The following is a 20343-nucleotide window of genomic DNA, read 5'->3' as shown; positions in this document are numbered from 1 at the left end:
CAAACTCTCCAGAGGTTCCACCTTTCCTACCGCTTTCCCTTCTGATATATGCATCATGCCAATAAAATGACTTGTCTAGAGAAATGAGGTGTCTACAAATTTTTTTACCTTTAAGCTACTCAAGACTAAGCTCCAAATCTTTCTTGTTGTTAGGGGAAAACTTTTGACAAGATTTTTCACTTCCTTTAAAGTATTGGTCACTAAAAGGCTCAGACCCTTCTAGGAAACATTAGATTTCTTTATCACTATTGAAGACTTTACATGATTCAACATTTTTAGGTACATTAGTTCTAAAGAGAAATTTAACCTTGTATTGATTATCTTTGAATTTTAGATGTGGAAGCAAAAGAGAAGAGAAGGCAGCTAATAGATCTGCCCTCACATTCTATTCTATTAGAGAAAAAGGTTATTTTAATTTCATTAATTAAATTACCTTTTCTCCCTTCTTAAGATTTTGCTTTATGTGTTTTTTCTTTCTCTATTTAATAATTAATTAGTAATTATTAAATAGCTTTTACCTTTAGGTTACCCTTAGTAACTTATTAGGTTACCCTTTTCGGGTTTCAATCTACTTTATTAAGGATTGATCTCTTTGTAATATATCATCTTTTCTTTATCTAAATATACAATTTGTGTGTTTTCAAAGCAAACCCTTGCCTCTTCTTATCTTTTTCTTCTCTGTGATAGGTTTTCTACATGTAGGTATTTGAGGGCTTCATGGATTTGATTTTCATATTTTCTCAAATCCTTCATGGTATCAGAGCCAGATCTACTATAGCTTGTTCAATATTTGGAGAAAAAAAGAGAACAAGGGTTTGATGGATCAGATCTGGAGTTTTTCAAGTATTTCCTAAGAAAATAGGGGGCTCACTAATTTTTAGAGTAGTTTGAGGCCAAATGGACTTCATGGATGGATCCAGAAGGCGTCAAATCTCATGTTTCCATATAAAGTTTGTCTATTTTAAACAACGTTGATCTAGGAAGAAAAATTGTTTTGCCTAGTAGGGCCATACAGCCTCTACATGTTGTTTGAGATGCAAAAAAATTGAAAAACACAAATAAAAAATTAATTTTGGTGGGTTTGGGCCATCATTATTAACTAACCATTAGCAGCACCATTGCAATCACTGCTTAGTAGCTCGCTTAGCGCCTCTACTAGGGACTCCACCAACACTTCCATGGAAGCTCCATAGTGGCTCCTCCCTCTAACCACTTCCATCATTCAACCTGCCACCCAGCCACCACTCAACCAATGGCGTAGTGTTTTATTTTTAAAAAAATTATTAATTTATTTTATTTAAAAAAAAAATTTTGCTCACATGGGGGCCCTGTCGATTTTTTCACCATAACTTGAGCATACAAATGTATTTTTTCAATCTGTAAGAAGCATCAGAAAGTTGGTTCTAAGACAAAGATAGTGGTGTAGAATTTTTTTTGTTTTCATGAAGTTTGGTTGCCATTTTGGATAGTCAAAGCTAGATTTCTAGTTTGTTACTCTGAAGGGCATATCTTGAGCATCCCATCTCTATTTTCCAAAAATGTTATATTTTTGGAAAGCTGGTTCAGTGCCTATTTCAAAAATGTTCCAATTTCTTTTAGATTCTTCTCCATGCTCTTTCTATCATGTTTTTTTAAATTTTTTGCACTATGGTAGATATCTTGGGTGTTTCAAGTCCGGGGATCATTTTCATGGCATGGGATCTCTTCTTTAGGGTTGTACTATCTATTGTATCAGCTCTTTGTCCTTTCTAATCATTGTTGATATCATTTGTAAGAATTTTTATGCACACTAAGATAAAGAGCCATATTGCATCTATATTTTCATTTTAGTTGTTTTCCTTGTTTTGCCTTATGATTCAAGTAGTGTCACCTAAGGACACTCGTATAGATTATTATATTCTTGGGATTCATTATGTCTTGTGCCCTATTGTACATGTACTACTCCAATAAAGTGTCATGGGGGGTTGATTTCTATCTTTGTTTGTCATCTTCCTTTTTCCAATGAGTGTCCCTTCCATGGCAATAGCCTCATGACATGTTTGAGATTGATCACCTCAGTACACACTGATGTACTCTTTCATGCATCTTGATCATGGTTCCTTTACATGCAATTCTTTTGGCCCACTTTTTCAGTACCTCACCCTTATCTGCATTAGGGGGGGTCCTATTGTTTCTCATGCTTCCTTGGTTTGATTGATTAGCTCTTCAAGGTTTGGTGTTTCATTTCAGAGGAGGTTCTACAGATTAGTAGTTTCCTTTTGATAGAGTTTGTGGCTTCTTCATGCTTCATTGGTTTTCTTCATGATCACTCTTTGTTCCTATTTTCTAGAACATTCCTCTAGTTTGAGGCTTCTATAGTCCTTCACTAGATTTTTAGCTATATCTTTTTGGAATAGAGTTTTTCCCACTGGGTTTTCTCTATTTCTTCATTTCATAGAGATTTTGTTGTGATTGGGTACTCATCAGGCCTTGTTTCTAGGACCCAAGTTTTCTTTCAGCATTGCATTATAGTTTCCTTGCTCTTTCTGCATTGTTTGTAACTACAGTGTTGCTCATCTTCAGGGGGGTGTTCGAGAAAAAGGTTAATTAAATTACCTTTGCTCCCTTCTTAAGATTTCACTTTATGCATTTTTTTCTTTCTCTATTTAATAATTAATTACTAATTATTAAATAGCTTTTACCTTTAGGTTACCCTTGATAACTTATTAGGTTACCCTTTTTGGGTTTCGATCTTCTTTATTAAGGATTGATCTTTATGTAATCTTTCATCTTTTCTTTATCTGAATATATAATTTGTGTCTTTCTAGAGAAAACCCTTGCATCTTCTTGTCTTTTTCTTCTTTGTGATAGGTTTTCTACATGCAGGTATTTGAGGGCTTGGTGGATTTGATTTGCATATTTTCTCAAATCTTTCATGTTCCCTAGGAATGACTTGTATTGAAAAGGCATCTAGTTCTTCAATTTCATCCTAGGCCCTATTCTTGGAGTTTTAAAGTCTTATGTTCTTCATAGTATAGTTTCCTCATACTTGCTTCTATATGAGATCTACATCTCCTTAGGCTTTTAGGATTTACACTCCTCTTTTCTTTGTAGTAGTGATACCCAAGAACAATGCTTCATATTCTGCAATTTTATTTGTGTTCTTGAATTGTAGCTTATATACAAGTTGTGTAAGATCTCCATCAGGGGAAATGAGCACCATGCCTACTTCAGATCTAGTAGTAGCATAACTTCCATCAAACTCTAAGGTCCAAATCCTTTCATCACTAGGAAGATCTAGTTGCTCTTCTAAAGTGTTGAAGCTAGAGAATACCATGTATTTCCCAAAATCTATTTCTTGATATAAAATTTGCTCCTTGGGATCATCAGATTCCATGACAATAAATTTAGATTTCTCCTCAGGTTCTAGCTTAATAATTTTATTGCCAACTAGGATTATGGAATCAGACTAATCTATTTTAATTTCTCCACCCATATCTCTTCAAAATCTCCTACTCAAAAATATACCGTAACTAGCAAGGATATCAGCTACCAAGATGGTTAATTTCATTCTCTTTGCAAGATGTGTAGCTAAGGCTACTTATGCATATTTTACATGACCTAATAGGAGAACTTGTTTTGCATCCATGAAATAATAGTCTCCAAAGATTTTGGTTAGAGGTAAGCCTAGTGTGCAAGCAACAGTAGAAGGTATGACATTGTGAGAGGCTCTTGATTCAATTTTACAATTACTCATTCTATGACCATTTACATATAAGAACACGTAAAATGGATTGGGTTTTGTGCTAGGAAAGGTAGCTAAAAATAAGGACTCTTCTTCTTAAAAAACATAGATAGGCTTGGTTTTTCATCAGAAGGAGGACCATTACTGAAATGAGGTTGGTCATTGCTAATTGTAGTATTGACATTAAGGTGATTTTTATAAATAGCTTTACCTTTGTAATAATCTACTAGTTTTTGCAGCTCTACGAGGTGAGTTTCCAAGTAATCCATGGGAGGAGCTTGGATATGAGCATCTTTTCAATATTGAATGATATCAAATGAGGGATGAGGCTTACCATTTAGCTCAAATTTTTCTTGTTCTTTCCTCCTAGAAGAGGAATTGGATTTGTTAGTCGTAGCTAGTGAAGAGCTAGGACTCATGTTCTAGGTAGGAAATAAGTTCATTGGATTCTTACTTCTCATTGCTATAGTCATTTTTATTCCATCCAAGGTGGCAAAGAAATCACCTCCTAAGTTTGAATCTAATTCACAATAGGAAAAATTTTCCTAAGTGACCAAGGGGAGTAGAATGATCTTTTCTTTTAGGATATTCCACTATTAGCTCATTACTAGCACTAATCTTCTTTTATCTATTCATCTATATTCATCACTAGGAAAGAGTTAGTATTTTGATCTACACATATTTTTATTCTTACAAGCTCCCTCTATGACAAGATTTTGTTGAGCAAACGGTAATTGTAAGGGTTTCCCTTCATGTTTTCTTCTAGGGATGTCCTCATAAGGTTGTTGGAAGGAAGGAACTATTTTACCCATTTTTCTTTTCATGGTAATCATCTCATTTGATAAATTTTTAAGCATTGGTTGTACTAGCAGTAGATTTTGTTGAAGTTTTTCTCTTAAGCCCTCTCTTCCATTTTCTAGTTGCTATCAGGTCATCCTCCAATTCTATCACCAAGGTCTAAGTAGCTTGAAGATTAGCCACATGTGCTCTTTCTAATTTGAAAACTAATATCTAGAGGCATCAAACTAATGAAAAATATCTTCTTATTATTTATAATTGGCCTACTTGTAGCAGGGATTTGGTTGACCAGTTTGTTGAACCTTGTGATGAAATCTCTCATGGGAATACTAGGTTTTTTTAAATTTGCGTGAGCTAAGATAGAAGACTATTTTCATCTTTTGTACTCTTATAGAATGCCTCAAATTGATTTTTCATGTAATCCCAAGTTGTAATGTATCCCACCATAAGATATTGAAACCAATCAGTTGTGTTTTCAACAAGAGTCTCTATGAACATCCTTATTGTTACATCTTCATGATAAGGAAAAACAATGCTACATACTGTAAAGAAAGTGGTGAAATGCTCATCAAGAGAGACTTTCCCATCACCATTTAATTTGGGGATATTATTTTGGGAAGCTCTTCGTAGGTCATTATTAGTATCAAGCCTAAGGTGTCCAATAGTATTACCCCAAGGCATAGCCATTGAAGCAGGAAGAATTATTGGTATTGGCTGAAAGGTGATGATAGTAGGGGCTACCACTCCATGTAAGGTGAGAGTATTACACAATGATGCAATCTGAGTGTGGAAGATAGGAGGGGAAGAGGAATGACTACATCTTTGGGATATGGGAAGGGGTGGAAAAAATAGAGGTCCATGGATATCTTGAAACATTGGGTCTTGTGAGTAGGTTCTTCCTCTTCTTTAAGGATCTTCTGATATTGGGAAATCAACTTTCTTTAATTCCTCAAACATTGGGTCAACTTGCTCTTTTTCATGAGAACTTTTGATATCCTTAGGATCTAGGGTGAATTGACTTATTTTATAATGGGTGTTCTTGTCACAATCTTCTTTGTTGCAATACACCTTCCCAATACTCAACATTGGCTTCCTCTCTCTCTAGTCCAAAGATGAATCTTTGATACTCATCAAGGAATTTTTGACTTTTCCAAGAAAGTGTATTCAACTAGTTTATTATATCTTCTTGTTCACTTTGGAAGCTAAGGTTGGGTTGCATTATTGGGATTTGACCTTCATGAGGCAACACCATTTTTCCGCATGAGCTAATAGGCATGAATCAATAAATTGAGATGGATCTCTAAGTTATCCATAAAAGCCACAGATAGACTTACTAAGAAAAACTTACGATAGGAAAGGATGTCCCTAGTAGAGTCACCAAAAATTGTTTGTTAATAGTTTGTCTTACTTAATTTCAATGGCTTATACCTCGACTCTTAATAAATGGAAAACAAAGTGGCTAACAATAGAATGGGTCAGTGTAGTAATCTATCAAAGACCCCTGAATTGAAAGGTATAGCTCCCTTGAAATACAAGATTTTTAATGAATTATCTTTAAGTTTTTGGGGTATGCTCTTAATTAATACATGCATATACAATCTATAAATCACACATTAACTAATAGGTACAACATAGGGGGATAAAGTAATACTTATATTGAGGAAAGTAAAGCTTACAACCCACTAGGATAAAAACATAAAACCAAGTCTATTTTCAATATTTTATTTTTCATTTACAACATATTTATCCCAAGTACTATAAACAACTAAATGAACAACAAAATTAAAATGTAGACTCAGAGTCACACACAGTAGCCCCAACTACAAGGGTTTGCCCACAAAATAATTTTCTTATGTTATTAACTTCACAAAAATTTACATATATAGGCATCTCTAGAAGAGCTAGTTACATTTGATGATTACATTGCTAAGAGTCTCTAAATAGAGGAAGTTAAAAATAGGACTAGAATGGTCATCGTCCATTATAGAGTTTAAGCCTCCTGGAAAAAATGATTATAAAAGAGAATTTTAGAAAGAGAGAGAGAGTGACAGTTGTTTGAGAGAAGATTAGAGCATCAAACTTTCTTTAGGTTCATAGACTTACCTCTATATGCTTTCATTGCATCCCTTAATTTATCTAGTTTTTTGACACCTAGGATTATGATGTTGTCATCTCGAATCATCCAGTAGTCATGCATCTCTATCAACTTTTCCACTCTAGCAACCTTTGATTGGAACTTTTCCTCTACTCATCTTAGGATGGAATCTACTACTAAAAGCTCCTAGATCTTTGACACCTAGAAGCTAACTAGATTAGTATCTTCATGAACAAATTCTAGGAATTGGTCTTTCATTTTCTTGATGTTCACCAATTGATTGTTACTAGATACATATGATTTTGTATGCAACACCTTTAAGTTTTCAAAAATATTTTCTAAGACCTTCTGCACTAAATTGTTCACATCCTTAAGCTTATTTGTTGATCTTACAGAGATTTCCACTATGAAATACAATGATTTTTTCCAATGAAGCAATTATTCTTGACCTTCTTTAAGGATTCTGTGGGCCATGGTGACATTAGTCTTCATATCTATCACCTCTTACAACAAGGCTAATTGCTCCATCAGTTTATTTGATTTTTTGTGCATGGTAGTTTCATGACTAGAAACTACTTCCCTCAACTTGTTAGTATCTAATAGTAAATTTCCAAGATTCTCAATCAATCCATGAGTGGCCAATATGACTGAATTTCCTTTCCTATTGTAGCTTTAAAATTAATTTCTTGTTCTCTTTTGCACTTGGATCAAATGTATTGGTAGAAGTTCTCCCAAGTCTAGCTCTAATGTAGGCCATTAGTTCTTTGTTCAATGCCTTCATTAGATCTTTCTCCTCCCTTAATTCTTCTATTCTATCCTCTATCTTTTCATTGTTTTCTTTTCATATATTAACCATGGAATCATGCACAAGAATACCAATGTCGACCATTCTAATCTGAAAGTCATTGGTAGTGAGCTCATATAACTTGCCCTCTTTATGTGGTTTTTCTATCTCCATCAACATATGACTAGTAGAGGGATCTATTTCCAATGCTTCTATAGACTTCTACTTCTTTATCTTCTTTGATTGTGGCTGAGAAGAAGTATCTTGCATAATGAGGTCCTTGGATGGGGAAGCTTCCTCGTATCTTTTTTTTTTTATCAATGGTCTCTTCCAACCATGACTTGGTTGAGAGGACCTTGATCATTGACTGAAGTCTTGTAGGATCAAAGGGCTTCCTTGCTACTATCAGTGTCTTCTTGCTCTAAGTGGCAATGGGAAAAGTAGTCACTTTAGTAACTAAGAGGGCCAAGGTATCATCATGTTTGGATGCATCTTGCTCTTGATCATCCATGGGATTGGTGTCACCGTAAAGATTGATGACTTGGAAAGGGGAAGAATGATTGGCCACTAATTTCTCTTGCTCCTACTCTTTATCCTTCACCTTATCCCCAAATTTTCTTATGTCTAAGAGAGATCCTCCTCCACAAGTAAGGGTAATCTAGACATTCTTCTCTAGAGATTGATCTCCACCATGACCGATGGACTAGTTTGGGCCTACTAATGTTGAAGTGGTAGTAGTGGTGGAGGTAGTTGCAATTGACTGAGCATCTCTAGAAGCTACTCCACCAGTAGAGCCTGTACTTCTTATTCTTTTCTTTCTTTCCCTAGTCCACTCCACCCATTTGTATGTCCTTTTAATGATCCCATGCATTAGGACCTCCATTATATTGATAATAAGACCTTTATGTAGGGTTGACACAATGGGAGTTCCCTTGATCTTCTCAAAGGAGGAGGGATGCATATAGGATTCATCATCTACAATATCATAAACATCAACAAAGTCATTATATAACTTAATTTCATAAATTGTTATATCATGGACCAATACCTCTCCTTGGTTTGGTATTTATTATATCATCCAATCCAATAATCTTCAATGTCTAGAACATGTCTATGATCATATCCTAGCTTCAAATGATCTCTTAAGAAATTCACCGAGTCATATTAAGGCCTAAGTACCTCATAATTCACCAATTTGATCTTGCTCTCAAAAATTTTAACTAGATTCTAGGCATTGGATCTAGAAGCACCTTAATAGGGTCGAACTACTATTGGGAAGGAAATTCTAACTAGTTTCTTTACATTAGAACACAAGGTGCTCACTTCTATTATTTGTCAACATAATTCAACAAGAACAACATTGTCCTTAGGGTACCTAGGGAGCCTTTTGGGAAACCCATCAAAAGCACTAATCTATAGGTAGGAGAAGCTCAAGAATTGGATGAAAGAGCATCTGAATTGGGCTATAGTCAAAATAGCTTCTAGTGAAAACCTTTGCTCAAGGTAGCCTTTGATTCGCAACATAGTCTCATAGTGAAGGCATCATTCACTTTCACATACACTTCGAAGCTCCTCTATAGCTAAAATGAGGGTGAACTCATACACTTTCATAGTCTCATCATATTCTTTGATTCTGGGAAGCCGTAGCCATAGGTGATGCATGGCTAAGGAATGTATTAAATATGAGGACATATACAATTGCTTGAATGCCTTAGGTGAATTTAAACCTGAGGCAAGCTCATCAAATATGGTTTTAGCCTAGTCAATCAGCACTCCCTTGGCACATATTTCTTGCACCAAGAAAAAGTGATGCTCAATGAAATCCAAAAGTTCATCCGTTCCTTTTAATCTTACTAGTAGTGCCAGGATGTCGATGATTTCTCTTTTCAAATTGGTTTCGAAAAGGGTTTTTGGCACTTTTCTCTTCTTTGAACAAGGTGATTGGAACTAGGTTCCCTGCATATCCTCTTTCTCAAAGTCTTCTTTTCATTGAACATAGATGTAGAGGACCCAAAATTGATGTTGTAGTATTCTTCCTTCACTAGCATACCAAATACAAATTGCATCAAGGACTTGTTTATTGAGAGCAGGATAGACAAGTTATGAAACAAGATTTTATTTATTTTTGGATTATATCTCTTGATACACTCTCTTACGAGCTATAGAGCCTACACAACCATGGGAAATCTAGCGACTTCCACCAATCCACTTTCCTTCAACTTTTAGGTAATTGGATGGATGGGCTGAGAGTTAAGCCTCTGTATAGATCACCTAAGTGCTAGAATTTGAATGAAGTATTAGAGAGATCCTTCAATTCACTTTCCAAACCTATGATTCTATCATAACCTACTTCTTTGATTTCTATTTTCTTATAAATTGAAAGGGGGGAGGGGGGGAATCTACTAGATAAATAGTCATTAAAATAATGAGGAAGCAAGTTTGAGGCAAATCTGATCAAATAGATGCAGAAATCCCAATGTTTGTGCCACATGAATGAAATTAAACACAACCAACTATCATAATGATAGGATTTGCAATAAACTTGATAACTAACATTTATTTTTCAAAAAAATGTTAAGGATCCATGAACCCAAAAAATACATTACTCTCTTAAAGTGATTTAGTAGCATGAAAAGCTACTTATTGAACTAAGGGATTCCAATTTAGTGGAAATTCCCTCATTTACTTTAGAATCTGGAACAAAGATTCACGTGATAAGTCTTTATATATGGAGGATAAAGCATAGATCCATATTTCTATAAGATTATCTTTCCTTTGATTTAAGATTGTAGTGTGAGCAATAGTCCTTCAATACCTTAGGCACTTCATTTTCTTATTCTTTACATCAAGTATCTAAATACTTGATCTCATTTATATTAGAAATGTGCCTTTACAACTAACTTTCCTAGAAGCATCTTTATGGAATCTCCATAGAATATTCTCACAACATACTTTCATAGTTCTTTACCTTTCTATTCTTTTAGAGAAATAGCCTTTATGTTTCTAAAGGACAAAAAACTCCTCTAAGACCAATACTTTCTAGGGGAAGAACCACTTTAAATCATTTTCCCTTGTTTTGGTTAGTTACCTTATGTATCCTCGAGATGAAATTTTGAACATGGATTCACCATCATGGGCTTGGATTCATTCCTTTCTAGCATCACACCTAGGTCCCATTGATGCATAAAAAATTTGAATGGAGCATGAGCCTTGTTGGCTTCAAAAACATAATCGAACAGTTTCATTTCCATTGGGTGACTAGTAGAAAACATGCTTACCCATTTCTTTGCACAATAATGGATTTTTACCATAGAAATTTAACTCAAGAATTTCTTAGTTTTAGCTTTCACATCTCTAAACCCTCTCATCATAAGTCAAGAAGGTGTATATCTATGAATGCTACCATGACTTTGATCTTTGGGTTCTTGCTTGATGAAGTTCACCAAGGAGGATAGTTATCTAGATGATTCAGAATTTTAAGGAAATGAGAATGTTGGAGCAAGAGAAATTTCATAGAAACAAGAGGGACTCACTTCTCGTAAAGAAGATGCTCAAACCATATCCCAACCAAACCTAAATCACCTAAGCACCAAATGCATTGGAATGACAAGAATCACACATGGAGAAATAAGGAAAAGTGAAGTAAGGGAGGCTCAAAAAAGACACAAAGTGGGATTCTTGGAAACTTGATGAGAATTGAATCACCTAGGGGCTATCTTGAATAGAAATTGGAAAAAATTGAAATGAATTTCAACAACTATATACTTAAAAGGGAATAGATCAAAAGTTGGCAACAATATCCTACTGATTCAGGAAGTCAAAATGTCCTTGGAAAATTTGGATAAGGTTGTTGGTTACATTTAGCTAGGGACCAACTTTTTTTTATAATAAAGTAGAGGGTGCTTCAAGAGGGGTGGCCACCTTTTGGAACCATGGTGTTGTTAAAGTTATATTTATTCATAGTTCTAAGTGCTACCTCATTATAGAGCATAAGGTGGAAGAGGATGTTTGGAATGTGATGTAGAGCTCTCCCTTAAATAGCAAAACTAATGTGGTGTATCTTTAGAATGTTTCCTAAACACCCCAAAATAGAGTTAATAGAGGGCTCAACACCTTTGAAACAATTCTAATAAAAAACAATTATAATTCAAAAGATAGTTTAGGCACCAAAGTTGCTCTACTAGGCTTCAAAGCACAAAATCTACCAAAGCTAGGTTTTTGCCAAGATAGGATATTGTGCTACTCTACCTTTAAAATACTCAAATGATGTATCTACTTGAGTGGTCCATTAGAATTTTTTTTTCTTATCTCTTTTAATGGTATCCAAGAGAGATGCACAAATGTGACTCAATTTTTTGATGAACTTTAAAATGTGGCCAATCCATGAAAGCTCTTGACTTCTCTAGATGTCTTAGGTGTTGGCCAATTGAGGATGGCCTCTACCTTTTTAGGATCCAACTCCAATGTACCCTTTGAGATTGAAAAACCTAAGTATGTCAACTCTATTTGTTGGAATGGGCACTTTTCAAGGTTGATTTCCAATTTGTTGTCATGTAGCCTCTTGAGGCTTTGTTCCACATGTTTCAAGTGTTCTCCTTAATGTTGTTGAAGATTAATATGTCATCAAGATAAATAAGTAAAAATTTTCCTATGAAGTCATCTAATACTCCATTCATTAGTTTCATGAGCATATTGGGGGCATTTCTTAAACCAAGTGGCATGACAAGCCATTCATACATCCCTTCAGTGGTTTTTAATGAAATTTTCCACTCATCTCTAGGCCTAATCCTTAGATTTAAGGTCTATTTTGGTGAAATAGCATGCTCCTCCTAGTTGATCAAGTAGATCTTCAATTCTAGGTATAGGGAACCTATACCTGATAGTTATTTTGTTCATTTCCCCAGAGTCAATGCATAACCTTCATTTGCAATCTTTCTTAGGGGCTAAGACACTAGAGACTGCGCAAGGGCTAAGACTCTTTTGAATGAGTCCTTTATATAATAGATAATTGATCTACCTTGACACCTTTGCATTCTAATTAGGGGTCAATTTACATGCAGCCTTATTAGGAAGAGAGGCACTTGGTATGAGAAATATCTGATGTGAGATCTCCCTTAGAGGTGGGAGTTCATCTGGTGTTTCTCCTACAAGAATTCCTTTGTATTTCTACAGTAGGTTATTGATATCTTTTGGTACTTCTTGACTATTTTTTTTTTCTTTAGTTTGATGACTAGGGCATACCCAATCTAAGAGTCTTGAATGTTTTTTTACATTTCCTATTCACCTACCATAACTACTAGTTGTTCCTTGGGCTTCTCTTGGTGAGGGTCAAGATATGGAAGAAGATTGAATTTTTGACTACCTTTCACAATTTGTTATTTTTTTGTGACCCCATCATATTTTTCCTTGAATCCATACTGTTATGGATAACCTAGAAGAAGGTGACATATGTCCATGTCTACCACATCATAGAGAACCCTATCCTTATAGTCTTTGATTGAGAAATCTACCCAAGCTTGTTCACTGATTAGGGTTTGTTGGCCTTTTGTTAAATATTATTGTAGAGCTATAATTCTATATGCTTAAGGAACACAATGTTAGAAAGAAAGCATTCGAACACATAAAATTAAGCCACACTTATAATAAGACAAAGAAAACAACTAAGGAAACACTCCATGCTTCCTTGATTTTGTAGATGTGTCCTTTGATGTAGATGTATGCTCAATTGCTTCAATGTTGGGGATGGATAATGTAAAATTGGTAGCCTTGTGAGCTCTCAATTTGGCATTATGAGAGTATGGTTGATGGCTTTATTTCTCAAAATGGCATTATGGCTTTGCATGAAGGATTTTGTTTTTCAAACTAGCATGATAACTTTACTAAATGGATTGTGATGAAATGGCTTGGGAGGGGATCCAATTTATAGGCTAAGGGCTTGAGGTATGGAGGGGTAAGATGCAAGGAGAGATGAAAGCTTAGGGAGGGATCAGATTGAATGAGAGGGGAGCACATGGATTGTTCTTCCTTATAGCTAATCAGGGAGTGACACATGTTGTAGGGTCATTGGTTAGGGCAAGAGGGGTTAAGGAGTCAACAAAGGAGGCTCAAAGCTCATAAAGACCCTCATAATGGCTTGTAAGAGCAATAAATAGGCTAGTAAGAGTCATTTATGGCTTGTAAGAGCATTTATGGCTTGGTGGTTGGGATATTTTGAGGGGATAGACTTTGGCTTGGCTTAGGAAAGTCTTAAGCTCATTTAGGATTGTGCAAATGATTAAGGCCTGGATTAGGGATGGGTTAGGATTAGATTAGGGATGTTAGAGATGTGCAAGTGGATGGCATTTATGAGGGTGGGTGAGTTAGTGGCTAAGCTTAGTTAGTATGGGTGGATGGGGTGGATTAGGCTAAATGGAGGATTTAGGATAGTTTAGGGGCTATTAGATTTGAGGGTTTTATTTATTAAAGTGATTTTAATAAATTTGGGATTTGGAATTAGATAGGAGAATAGGATTTAATTGATAAATGGTGGATTATTTGATTTATCAATTAGGACTATGGATGATTAATTAGATTAATCAGCTAGGGGATGGCAAAGGATTAATTAAATAGGAATTTAATTAATGATGCCTTTTAGAGATAGCTAAATAGGATTACCAAAGTGGTGTAATCAAATTTAGGTGTCTACAATTATCACAAAAGCTTGCACCCTTGTCCAAAGTCTTATCTAAGGACAACCTTGTAAAGCATGGAAACAACCTCCAAGCTATGGGACTTGAACTATGAGGTTGAGTTTCTAGAGAAGGTCAACTTCCTCTGCTATTAGGATGCACTTAAACTATTCTTAAAGAGAAAAATGGAATGAAATAAATGAAAGAAAATACCTAGTCTTTTCTAAAGGGGTGATGCACCAAAATAGGGTGTCTAGATTAGTCTCTGCCCATACATGCACAGTACTATTATTATGACATCCTTAAAGATATATAGATTCAACTTTGCTTTAAGATGTAAACTACACATAGATCAGACAACCATATGAGTGACACAAGGAAGATACTTCACTTCTTATCATTAATGGTCCAAAGAGATATAGAGAGTGTAGATTATAAATATTTGCAATATGTCAAACAGAGGCAAAAAAATTTGCATAGTATGATGATGGTTGAAAGAGATAAGGTAGGAAGTCATATAACTTAGAGCCAACAGGGAATTTTATAGTAGCATGCCAGGGTAGTACTAAAGAAATAGAGAAAATATAACCCTAAGAAAGAGTACAAAATTTGTCTTTATAGTGTAGGCATAACTTTGATAACTTCTATTACAAGATAAAACTCAACTACTGCAATCAAATCTCCAAAGAATAGTTACTGCAAAGCTGAAAGATCTATCCATTGAGTAAATCCACACATGAGAGGATCACTTCAACACCAAAAAAAATCTATGAGAGGTTAGGAGTGATGTATATTTAATCTTTGACTAAATGAGTGAACTAATAAATAGTGGTGGAGTATTTCTTTATGCTTATTAGGCCTAGGGATCAATAAAAATGGGTTGCAGGAGATCAAAAAGATCAGGTTCTTCATTCAAGGAATTTGTTCTATTGTCACCAATCCACAAAATTGACTGTGATTTTAGTCAATTGGGATTAATCATTAGGCTCCATCATGTGGACCAAGAATTTCTCACCATTTTGCCACCATGTCAATGGTCCAAGCCTTATGTCTTGCATTCAATCACTCATGATTGCATCCTCACCAACACCTTCCCTTAATAACTGTTACTGCTTATGAAACCACAATTTTTTAGTCATCATCACCTTGCCACTTTGGGTTGGTATTACTGTCTGACCCTTGTGACCAAGTCAAACAAAGGGAACTTTTGGATCATAGCTCAAGGCTTAGCCATCTCTCAATCCATGGTGATCATGTGTTGGCCTTAGGTCTGAATGATCTAACAATGCAGGATATGTCTTGGACACTGGAGATCTTCTTTGTTATGTCATTACAACTCAAACCATATCATGCCAACATAACCATGCGATCAAGGGAAATCAAAGAAAAGCACACCTTCACCACCTTAACCTTAGTCGACACTTAATCACCCGCAACCATGCAAATCACATAGTTGCGACTTAAAATATTAAAGGCATACAATAAAATAGATAAAATGACTAACATTAAATCATTTCATGAGAATCTTAGGTGGTCCTTGAAATAGATCATTATTTGAATTTGATTTTTAGGTAGGAGGCAATTTTTGGTTAACATTAACCAAGAGACATGGGTGGGGTTTGGGTGGGGTATCCTTTCAAGACTCAAATTTTCTACCATTTACTTAGAAATAAGATTTTTAGTAGAACTATAATCAATGAAAACTTTACATACCTTTCCATGCCTTTTGTAGTTGGTCCTAAAGAGAGTTTCCCTTTGTGAAGGTTCTACTGGCATAGGTTCTTGAATCAATGTCCTCTTCAACATGAGAGTAGCCCCTTTTTCACTAATACAATCTCTGACTCCTTCATCGTCATCATCTTCTTGCACAATGTTAGTCCTCCTCTCTCCTTGATTATTTTTCTTCTTAGGACATTTGTTGGTGTAGTGGCCCATCTGATTGCAGTTATAGCACTTGATCTGGCCATTGTTTCTTCCACCATTTCTACCTCTCCTACCTCTAAATGTTCCCCTTCCTCACTCTCTCCTTGGTCATTCTCCTTGTTAGATTCTCCTTGAGGTCTATTATTTTGTGATCTATAATGTCTCGTGCTAGGACATTAAATAATTTATTGTAGATTTTTCCTTACAGCCCAAAGATCTTTATTTCTTCATATTTTTCCTTATCCCCCTCAATGTTAAAACTCTCACTCTATATAGTTTTTTTTATCAAAGAGTCATGTATTTTCACAAATATTAATATATTAGTAAATAAATTATATTAAATATACATATTATATTGATAACATAATATATGTTATATTATTAATAAGATAAATTATATTTCTTATATTAATATTAATACTAATACAGATAATGCATAATGTATCTATTTTATGTATTTCCATTATTAATATTACTATTATATTTTATCACTTAATATCATATTTAATTGTCATATTAATATACTATACCAATATTAATATTTTATTATTATTTATATGGATCTTATCGATGGGGATATCATAGTCCTCCCCTCTCAAATTTGCTTGTCCTCAAGCAATCTATAACTCAAATTCATTATTTTTCTTTTATATGTGTTAAAATACTTGCAAAGTACACATGTTAGTGTATATGATGGTCTATGAATGAAGACACAATGCAAACATGATGTAGACACATGAATGTAGGAAGACACAAAGAAGACATGAAGCAAACATATTAATACATGAAGACACGATGTAGACACATAATATACATGTTAGAATCTTGCTTACAATTTGAAATAAGAAAATGTAAGGAAACGTTTTACCAGTTTGATCATGAATGTCATGCTCCTTTTCCTTGTCTCAAAATCAAAAGTTCTTGAAGATACATATTTTTAACAACTTTTTTATAGCTAGTAATATAATAGGGTGTATAATTCCAAAGTGGATGGTAGATTTACTATTGCTCAAGTTTGGACATGCTTAGCTTGGGGCTCCCTCAGATTTTAATCCATATTGGGATTATTTCACCCCAACATGACCTATTTAATCCTCCCCCTATGCACACTCCCTATGCACTAGGAACATATTTCATTTTCATGTGGATGGTAGATTTACTACTTCTCAATGTTGGACACTCTCAGCTTGGGGATCCCCCAAATCTTTATCCATATTGGGAATATTTTTCCCCAACACAATCAATTTATTCCTCCCCCTATGCACACTCCCCATCCATCATGAACTTAAGCACAAATTGAAAAAGTTACAAGTTCAAAAATGCATACTTTATCTACGAGACAATAACCATGATCAATAGGAATAAGTTAGACTGATGATTTCTCTCCTTTGCAAACTAAGATGTTCCCACCATGTCTATCTATGTTTTCCAAACACATGTCCAACATAGTAATCTTGTGTATCTCATCTATAGGAAATGTTGTTGGACCCATATCTTCAAAGTTACTGTAGCTATCCACAAACTTTTGTAGAGAACCCATCTTTGATTCTTGACACAACCTATCAAAACCTGATGCCAAATGAAAGGCACTACAATAGCACCATATCATCATTATGGGGGGAACTCTTGCAAAGCCTATTTCATAACTACCCCATTAATTGAAGACCACTAGTAGGATGGTCAAGTATATAGGCAACAATCTCCCTATAAGCACCCTCTCTTACTCTAGTACCTTTCTTCAAACCCTCTCCATTCAAGGATATTAGTAAAGCTCTAGGATTATTTATAGCCATGGGTTCCTCATCCATTGGCTTAAATACACCAATGGATTTTTTGGATCTTGAAGAAAGTATGCACCACCAAACCCCTCTTTGGACATAATAGGCCTGTATACATGCTCCAAGCCTTCTCTCATGACTTTGACCATATCTTGGAGAGCAGGAGACAGTTTATGCCATGAATTGGTTGTTACAAGCTTGAAGAGATATTGACATCTTGGAAGCCCTCTTACAAGAGTCTAATATTCTATTATCTTATCATGATAATTACTTCATTTCTCTGGCAATAGCTTTTGGGGAACCTTTTGTCATGCTAGCAGCATTATGGCCATCTTCTTTGTTACCTAATCAAATTGAATGTCATCGTACTATTGTAGATTAGATTCAAGTATAGAGACATCTAATGACAACTCAAAAAAAGTCCCATTTGACTTCATCCTAACTTTGGAATCCTTCCTCACAAACAAATGAACAACAACATTGTCTTCCTTCTCCACAAACAATTCATCTACCAACATTTTATCCTCAAGTTGCTTCCCTTCAAAAACCATTTCTTCTTCATCCCAACTTATTATTCTTCCTTCTTTTTGTATAATCCTCTTCTTTAGATCCTTAATGCTAGAGCTTCTCTCAAGTAGAAATGCATACTCCTTTCCCTCCAAAGTTTTCATTTTTTCCTCCTAAAGCTTAGAATGTCTAATGACCAGATGTAGAACTTTCCCAATGGTGACCCCATAATCCTTGATCAGGCAATCATTTCTGGCTAACTCTCTCCCCTCATACAGAAGTCTCTAGCATTTTCTATACAAACCCGTGTTGCATAAAAATGTAACTAAGGAAATAACACTAAGCACCTAATGCACATTCCTACATTATCATGCAAAACCTCAAAATATGAAACAAGACATGTGAATGAACATCAAAATAGCACTATGCAAACCTCATGAAACCATCAAGTGTAGATGATTTCATTGCTCATGGGATGTGGTTGCTCACAAATCCAGCAGCATAACAATGAGGTAGAAGGTGCTTTTTTTTTAAGAATGAGGAGAGGGCTCTCCTTTTATAGGAAAATGGATGGTTGAGATTGAATGCAAGATGGAAGGCTAGGATCACTTAGGATCAATGAGGTGTCCCTGAGGTGGAGGCCAAGTAGACTCCATGTGGATTAGGGTTTTGACCATTCAAAGGGGGCAAGATGCTCACACATGTGTGAGCAACCTTTCATGTGACATGTCTTTGACAAGTGTAAGAGGTGTGTAAGATCATCTTTCCTCACACATGTGTGAGACACCTTTGAAAGTGATGGGTCAATGGCATGTGTAAGAGGGTTGGAGGCTCAAGGTTTCTCACACATGTGTGAGACACCTTGGTTCACATGTGAAGGGGGACAAGGTTGTAAGTGTGTGAGAGTCACATGTCACATGTGACTAGGTCTTGCTAATCCTTTGATTAGGATTGTGCAAATGATTAGGGATGTAATGAGATGGGAAACTAGGATTAATTAGTGGATAAGTAGATTGACCTAGGTTAGAAGGATGGGTTAGGTTAGGGAAGTGAGGTTAGGTGAGGGTTAAAGTTAGGAGCCATGTGCTCAAATAGGATTAAATTTAATATTTAATTCCAAGAGGGATTAGGCAAGGATTAATTAAGTAAACAAAGTACTTAATTAAAGGGGACGGGTTAGGATTTAAATAAACCTTAGCTTATTTAAGTCAAGGAAAGTCTAGGATTTAGATAAATCTTAGTTTATTTAAATCAAGGAAAGGAAAACATAATTAAATAAATGTAAAATTTATTTAGTTAAGGGTAGGGGAATTAAATAAATAATAAATATTTATTTAATTGCTCAAGAAATGGGTTTTGGACAAATTTAGGTGTCTACATTTTGCCCCTCTTTGATATAGCACTAGTAATGTTATATCAAAGAAGAATAAAATATAGTGTCTAGGAGGATAAGACTAGTAGCATGATGCCCTAGTCATGAAAGGATGAGGAAGGATGACGAGGGTGGAAGGGTATGCCCCCTCGAGAGGACATGCAGGTTGGGAGAACACAGATGTTCTCTCGGAATGGAAAGGAAGAGAGAAAAAGTTATGCTGCAATGGTGTGAACAACCTAAGTTTGATATTGTATTTAACACTATGCACCAAGGTATGAGGAACCAAGATGACCATGTGTCAAGTACGTGATAAAAAGGGGTCTAATACAACCATATGCCTTATGAAACCATGATATGGGAGATCATGATTCCTAGGAAAATAGGATGCAAAGACCATGATACATGCAAAAAATGCTAATGCATACAAGTAATCAAGCAACCATGCACAAAAGACCAAAAGAAAACCACCATTTTGCCCCTAGTCAAGCTGAAAACCCATTAATGGATCGATTGATGATGATTGATTAAGGATGGAAAAGCTAATGCTAAGCGTAATGCACATCCAAGGATTGGGAAGGATTCATCCCATGATAATGATGTTTGAATATAAGAAATGGATTATCAGCTGATTGGGTCAAATTGATGAACTGATTAGGGATTGATGTACAAGATTACAAGATTAGATTGATTG

The 20343-nt window shown here is 35.3% G+C and overlaps 1 pseudogene; it reads right to left on the bottom strand.

Moving 5' to 3' along the window:
* LOC149565149 (phosphatidylinositol 4-kinase gamma 4-like) overlaps positions 1 to 20343 on the bottom strand; it is a 58589-nt pseudogene that overhangs the window by 24060 nt on the left and 14186 nt on the right.

Source organism: Cupressus sempervirens, chromosome 3 (assembly GCF_028749045.1).
Source record: "Cupressus sempervirens isolate cs-2001-9-10 chromosome 3, ASM2874904v1, whole genome shotgun sequence".
NCBI lineage: Eukaryota > Viridiplantae > Streptophyta > Pinopsida > Cupressales > Cupressaceae > Cupressus > Cupressus sempervirens.
This window is presented reverse-complemented; position numbering and strand designations above follow the sequence as displayed.